The sequence below is a fragment of the Acinonyx jubatus genome, chromosome F2, assembly GCF_027475565.1.
Source record: "Acinonyx jubatus isolate Ajub_Pintada_27869175 chromosome F2, VMU_Ajub_asm_v1.0, whole genome shotgun sequence".
NCBI classification, from domain to species: domain Eukaryota; kingdom Metazoa; phylum Chordata; class Mammalia; order Carnivora; family Felidae; genus Acinonyx; species Acinonyx jubatus.
In genome coordinates this window covers 17,538,623-17,545,608 of record NC_069394.1, presented here as the reverse complement: position 1 = coordinate 17,545,608, position 6,986 = coordinate 17,538,623, and the positions used below count along the sequence as shown (strand labels likewise).

Below are 6,986 nucleotides of genomic sequence, written 5' to 3'. Positions count from 1 at the left end.
GGCTGGTTATCATTAAAAACCAGAAAAATGTACTATTAGCATACAGATGGTGCATGCCATGTATTATAAATGCCCTACAGCAGGTAGGGTAGGGGAGGAAAAATGATTTTCCTACTACCCTCCTAGGTTCAATGCAGGGGTCCATGAACTGAACTGAAAAAATACAGGTTAACAAGGAAAAAAAAGTTTTAAATATGCACATACTGTTTAAAAAAAAGAAAACAACACATCCAAAATGGAGTCACTTGTGTTAACCCCATTTCAATAAAGCAAGACTTAATACCTAACCTAATTGCAATTTCAGCCTCTCCCAGGAATGTAATCTTAACCAGTCACTGTGGAATTACCTGGTCCATACTATGAGGTAATCCCCCAAAGAAAGGTGGCCTCGCCTGAAACAATCAGCACTTTGCTGCCTCCTCTTGCCCATACTCTTTAAAGCTTCATTCTATTTGCTAAATGTGATGCTGCCTGTCTCATGAATCATTGAATAAAGTCAGTAAGATCTTTAAAATTTTAAATTTTATTTTTTAACAGTACACACAGGAGTTCGCAAAGAAAGATGTGGCTCAAGATGCTTTTTACCATCTTAGGCTAAACAAAGGAAAAGGGGTTTGGGGCTTCTGAGAGGGGGAGGCAAGTCATGGGAAGTTAAAGAGAGGAAAGGTTTGGTAAATAGGACCGTCTTGCTATGCAGGCGAGAGTCTCCCAGGTGATAAGAGTTGCCTCCAGGGTGTAGATCTCTTCCAAAAATGGAGACGTTTTTACAAATGGAAAGTTCCTTTATGAATGTACATTTCCTTTAAAAGAGGGGAAAATTATACTCTATTTTAAGCAGTTAGCGGGAAATAAAGAGCTTTTCCTGCATTTGCTGGTTCTCAGTGGCCCTTACCTCAAAATGATCCCATGAAATGAAAAGTAGTCCAGCCCAAAATGCCACTATCATCTCTGTGAAGAAATCAATAGGATTGATTTGGGACTCAAGGCATAATAAAGAGGGTAAGAACAAGAGAGACTATTACCTGCCTTGGTGACTTATGGACAAATTAGGACATGTAAATGTTATGTTGAAAGGTGGCTAATCATCAAAATTAAAATAATTCCTGATCAGGGAAGCCTTTCTTCTAGGGTGCCTCAATGGCTCAGTTGGCCACACACATGCTCTCTCTCTTTAAAATAAATAAATAAAACTTTTTAACAAATTAATATAAATTGTTACCTAACCTCTGTGCCTGTTCCCTTATCTGTGAAATGGGAATAATACCAACTACCTAATAGGGCTGTTAAGATTTAATTGAGTTAATATATTTAAATCATTTTGAACAGTACGTGGTACACAGCAATTCCTAAACAATACATTCTTTTTATTATATTATTTCTAAGAAAAAAATTAAACCATAAAAATTTCCATTACAAAAAATTTGTTTGAATAGCCTTGACTCCATAATGAAAGGTCTTCCCCATCAATATAGATGCTTTTCTCCTCTCTAGCTCCCTAAACCTACCCATTCGAGGAAATGTATAGTGAAAGTCCTTTCCACCAAACCCCAAAGCTTCTCCAAGCAGAGACTGCACAGCCCAAGGAGATTCAGAAAGAACAAGCCTCTGCCAAAACCTATTTCACAGAAATCATGAGACTGGCACTGGCCCCAGCTATATTCCAAGGTCACAACTAACAGGTAATTAGCAGCAGCCTTTGCCAGTCCAGTAATTATAAGTCCCCTTCCTCATGCTGTGCTGTTCAAAGAGCCTTGTGAGTCAACTCTGATGGCACGAGGTATAGTTTTCAATTTTGTGGAAGGTTCTTCGTTGGGTTGGTGGGGGGCACTCGCAAGAAAGGTTTAAAGGGGGCTCAGCCCCACCTACCAGCACCACAATGGCCTGGGTGTTTCCCACACTCTGTTCTCATCCTTTAACATTTCCTAGTGATGAAGTTTTGGGGTGATGGTGGGGTAGAGCTGAAAGCCAAGAAAGAATTCTTGAAGATGTCTTTGGTGCAAAAAAGATGATTTTATTAAAGCATGGGGATAGGACCCATGGGCAGGAAGCGATGCACTGGGGTCATGATGGGTAACTCATTATACACTTTCAGGTTGGAAGGTGGTCAGTGATAGAGTAAGTCTCTGAAGTATCTTTGAAGCAAGGTTCCCAGGACCTTGAGGGGCTAGGTGTTGCTAGGGAAATGCCATTTATTACCATTTAATAAAACCTCAGTTATGAGACCCTCAGATGCACATCAGGGGGCCATAAGCTTGGAGTATGATTGCCAGCATATATCTTGGAGCAGTTGAGATAAAGGAAGTTGACTTACAGGATCCTCAAGGTTGGGATAATGTTAAGCTAAGGTTCTCTTCTGCCCCCAGGAAAGTGTCATCCTTGAGGCAGCTGGGATCCTAGAGGGAGGTCACTCTGCCAGTCTCAAGGACTTGTCAATGGGCTATAGGCAGTAAGGGAATTTAATTTTTCATTTGCCTTATTTTCCCACATTACGATGGCAAGCACTTAAACCCCTTTCCTTTGTTCTTGGGTAGCCAGGAGTGTCCGAGGAATATCACACACATTCATCCTGGGGAGGGGTGTGCCAGCCTGTATTTTGCCCTCAGCTTGCCCCAAGCTGCCTCATCACTAGGACACTGCCTGCACCACTGGATGTCTCCGGTGCCCACTGCCCTTTCTCACAGAGATGCAGTCACTTGCATCTTACATGACTCTTCAGCTTCATTGTACCACAAATGAAATGATTTGGAAGACTGAACGTCTAGAGACAGTTTGGGAAGTCAAATAATTTATATGATGATTATGTCTTGATCCCTGGGCCCGGATAGGCAAAAGCATGCCATAGAAAGAAGAGCCTAGTTTATAACCCCAGGAGCCTAACTGCAAGTCAAAACAGCAGTCCTAACAATCAGGAGTTTAAAGGGAACTGACTCCAAGGTGGAGAATATTTTCTGAATTCTGCTATAGGTTCTACCTCAATCTGAGGGGAAAAAAATTCCTTACTCTATAGAATAAATATTTTCTTCTAATTATACGTATTAGTGAGATAAAGTAATTAAACACCCAGATAAGGGTTTGATCTTGACTCTACTACTTATAAGATAGGGGACTTAATTGTAAGTTTTTCATGTCTCTGAGGCTCAATTTCTTCATTGTTAATGATAATAGTATTGATGGGGTTTCAGAGTAATGAAGATTTGGAACTGACAGCCAAGAAAGAATTCTTGAGATGTCTTGGTGCAAAAAAGTGATTTTATTAAAGCACAGGGACAGACCCATAGATAGGAAGAGTTGCACTGGAAGAGTGACTGGTTACAGACAAGGAGGTCGGGGAGGTAAAGACAAGGGGAAGTTTCATATGCTAAAGAAGGATTTTCACATGCTAAAGAAGACTCACAGGATACAGGAGGCCTTAGCTATTGTCAGGCTAAGGTTGTTTTTTCCCTCTAGCAAAGCTTTAACATTAAAACAGTTGAGAGTTCCCAGAAATATGTTTTACTCTGCTGACCGCAAGTATTTGTCAATGAGCTGCAGGCTATAACGAAATTTAGTTTCATCTGCCATTTCCACATCACTTTGTTTTCCACATCAGTATTACCTACTTCATAGGTTTCCTGTGAGGATCAAATGTTATAATGTATTTAAAGCACTTAGGAAGTTCTTGGCATATAGAAAATATTCAATAAATGGTGGCTACTATTACTACAATTATTACTTTCATTAGCATCATGACCATTAATTACTGTATTGCATTGCTCCTCAACCAAACTGATCTTCGAAGGAGCATAAGGCAAGCTGAGAGCAAAGCACAAGCTAACAACACCCCCCAGGTGGGATGTGTGTGATATTCCTCAGGCACTCCTGGCTGCCCAAGAACAAAGGAAAGGAAAGAAAACATATGGTTAATTGATAGAGATCACAGTCATGCAGGACACAAGTCCCCATCAGTTTACAAATATCTTAGTAAATTATAAGAAAAAAGCAGTCTTATCAATAGCCTAATCTCCAGAAACCTACAGACTCCGTTTCCTGGAGCCCCTAATATCACGCTCCACTTCATAGTGATGCAGGGAACAAACGCAAGAAGGAAATGGGAGGTAAAATTAAATGTCCTTATAACCTGCAGCCCATTTACAAATACTTGAGGTGAATACAGAGTATACCATTTCTCCTGGAACCCCCCACTGTCCTAAAGTTAATGCCTTACTGGGGGGGGGGGGGGAACAACTTTAGCTTGACAATAGCAAGGCCTCCGGTATCTTAGGAGTCCTGTTTAGCATATCAAACTCTTTCCAGAGGCCTCCTTCTTGCCTTTACCTCCCCCAACTCCACAGTATATAACCAGTCACTCTTCACAACTCCAGTGCAGCTTTTCCTGCCCAGGGGTCCTATTCCTGTGCTTTAATAAAATCATGTTTTTGCACCAAAGACATCTCAAGAATTCTTTCTTGACCATCAGCTCTGAAACCCCACCACTCCAAAACCTCATCAAAATAATGAGAAGCTTGCTATTAGGTATATTGACAAATAGTTCTTGATCTCCTACTATGTGCTAGATATTATCTTAGGGACTGTACATAATGCAGAGAAAGTTTCTCCCCTAATGAAGTTTACATTCTGCCACGTTGTGTGTATTATAATTAAAAATAATATTTGGTCTTTGTCCCTGGTTCCTGGCATGTAATTCCCAAAACCCTTGGATTTCCTCAGTGGTAGGCTTGTGTTCTGTTATTCATAATGATTCCCTTTTGACTATAACAGAGTTTATGCTAAGGAGGTGACTCAAGATTGGGGCTGGTCACCAGAAAAAACCAACCACAAGATTAGAAGGTTAGAAATTTCAGCCCATACCTGAGGGATAAAGGTGGAGGGGGCGGGGGGGGGGGGGTTGGTGAAGATCAAGTTCAATCACCAATAGCCAATGATTTAATCAATGGTGCCTACAAGAATTAAGTTTCAGTAAAAATTCTGAAATGATGCAGCTAAGGGAGCTTCTGGGTTGGCGAACATGTCAATGCTGGCACAGCCTATGCATCTCCTCCATTTAGCTATTCCTAAGTCATATCCTTTATAATAAGCCAGTAATTATTAAGCAAAGCACTTTCCTGAGTTCTGTGAATTACTGAACTTGAGGGGAAGCTCACAGCAACTCCTGAATTTGTACTCAGCCAGGCAGAAATGTGTGTAGCCTGGGAACCCAATTTTCAGCTCTCATCTGAAATAGGAACAGCCTCATAGGACTGAGCCCTTAACTTGTGGGGGTCCGCATTTACTCCAGCTAGTGTCAGAAATGAATTAAATTATTAGATACCAGTTGGTATCAAGGAATTGGAGAATTAGTTGGAGTTTCATAAAAACCACAGTGTGTATGTGTAATTGTAGCAGGATTCTAGCACAGGGAGACAGGACACTGAGGCTTTTCTGTCCAGGAAACAACTTCATTCATTGTGCTGGTACAGGCTCAGTGGGTTCATACCCAAAAACCTGAGCCCTGACCACAGCGGGCTGTATCCTTTTATACAATTTCTACTTTTTTGTCTCCCCCATATGGTGACATATAATCTGACTGGACACAGTCCAAGTTACAGAATCGTGTCAGAGCTATGCATACATTATAGGAGCTGATTGAGCCATGTTGCTTCCTTTGTTCTGAGGAGACTTCCACCACATTCCTCAGGGAGGGGCTCTACCACATTATGGGGAGCGGTGACAAGATACAATAAACAGTGAGATGGACAGACAGATGAGAGAGATAGGACTCATTCATTTCAGATAATGGTAAGCCCTCTGATGAAAAGGATAGGGTAGTGTAGGGGAGGAAAAGAATTTTCCCTCTACCCTTGTCAGTTCTTATTTGACACCCCTGTAATAAAAGACAGACTTACAAAAGCAAATCAAAGTATACATGAGAAATACCCAGGGACTAACTCCTTGACGTGGCTTAGAATTCAGACTTAAATACCATCTTCATGGGGAAAGGAGAGCAGGATACAAACTTTTTAGAGGAGAAGTAACAATGTTTAGGAAAGATAAATGGGCCTTAGAATAGATGGGAGGTATGATAGTTTCTGTCAAAGTCTGGGTGTGGTGTTGACTTCTAAACTCCTCTCCTACCAGCCAACCTTCCCTGGTTGATGAACCTCCTAGAGAGAGGATTTGGAACAATCAAGATCCTTTGGAGGATCTGTCTGTAGGTAGGTGAGCAGAGTTCAGAGAAAACCTGTGCCTGCACTGGCTGTTTGTTAGGTGCCTACACTCAACATAATCGATATACCAGAGTGGTATGTTTTGAGGTAGCATGCTCTGCTGTTGTTGAAGAATAACAGGTGGTGGCCACATTTGACAGGTTCACAGGGGGAGGTCTCTCAGAAGAGGAAACACTGCAGCAAGTATATGGCTATCACTGAATCCCTACGCACCAAGCAGTATTTTCTTCATTTTATAAAGAGAGATACGGGGGCAAAGTGAGATTAAATCATGTGCGTGGCCACCCAGCTCTTAAGTGGCAGACGTAGAATTCTTACCTCATTCTGTCTCACCGCCCCAACATTCCTTACCTATTTCAATCTGGTTCTTGCTGCCCAATAGAACGTTCCACAGGGACAGAAATGGTCTGTATCTGCGCTGCCCCCACAGTTTGTATGTGACAACTAAGTACTTAGAATGTGGCTAGGGTGAGAAACTGAATTTTTTATTCTATTTAATTTTAATCATTTAAATGAAAATAGCTATAGGTGCCTCATAATTTCTATCTCAGACCGTGAAGGACCACAGTCCTATTTTGCTGATATTCCAGCACATTTTGATCCTACCTTCCTCCTGAGAAAGGTGTTGTCATCTGGCAGCAAACACACCTGCTGAAGATTAGCTACAGTAAACCCTCCATAGGCCTGTGTCATTCTAATTAGTCACTGTGTCTCAAAAATACAGGATATTAATTCTGTCTTTATTTCTCTTTATATTTTACATACATGTTTTTTAATGTTGAA

At 41.2% G+C, this 6,986-nt stretch overlaps 1 long non-coding RNA gene across 1 annotated transcript; it reads right to left on the bottom strand.

Moving 5' to 3' along the window:
- Positions 1–220: 220 nt before the first annotated feature.
- Positions 221–6,743, bottom strand: LOC128312826 (uncharacterized). Its single transcript, XR_008292624.1, has 4 exons — positions 6,555–6,743; positions 1,867–1,958; positions 893–948; positions 221–800 (listed from the first exon to the last, which is right to left on the bottom strand). It is a non-coding gene; the product is annotated as an uncharacterized LOC128312826 (long non-coding RNA).
- Between the last annotated feature and the right edge of the window lie 243 nt (positions 6,744–6,986).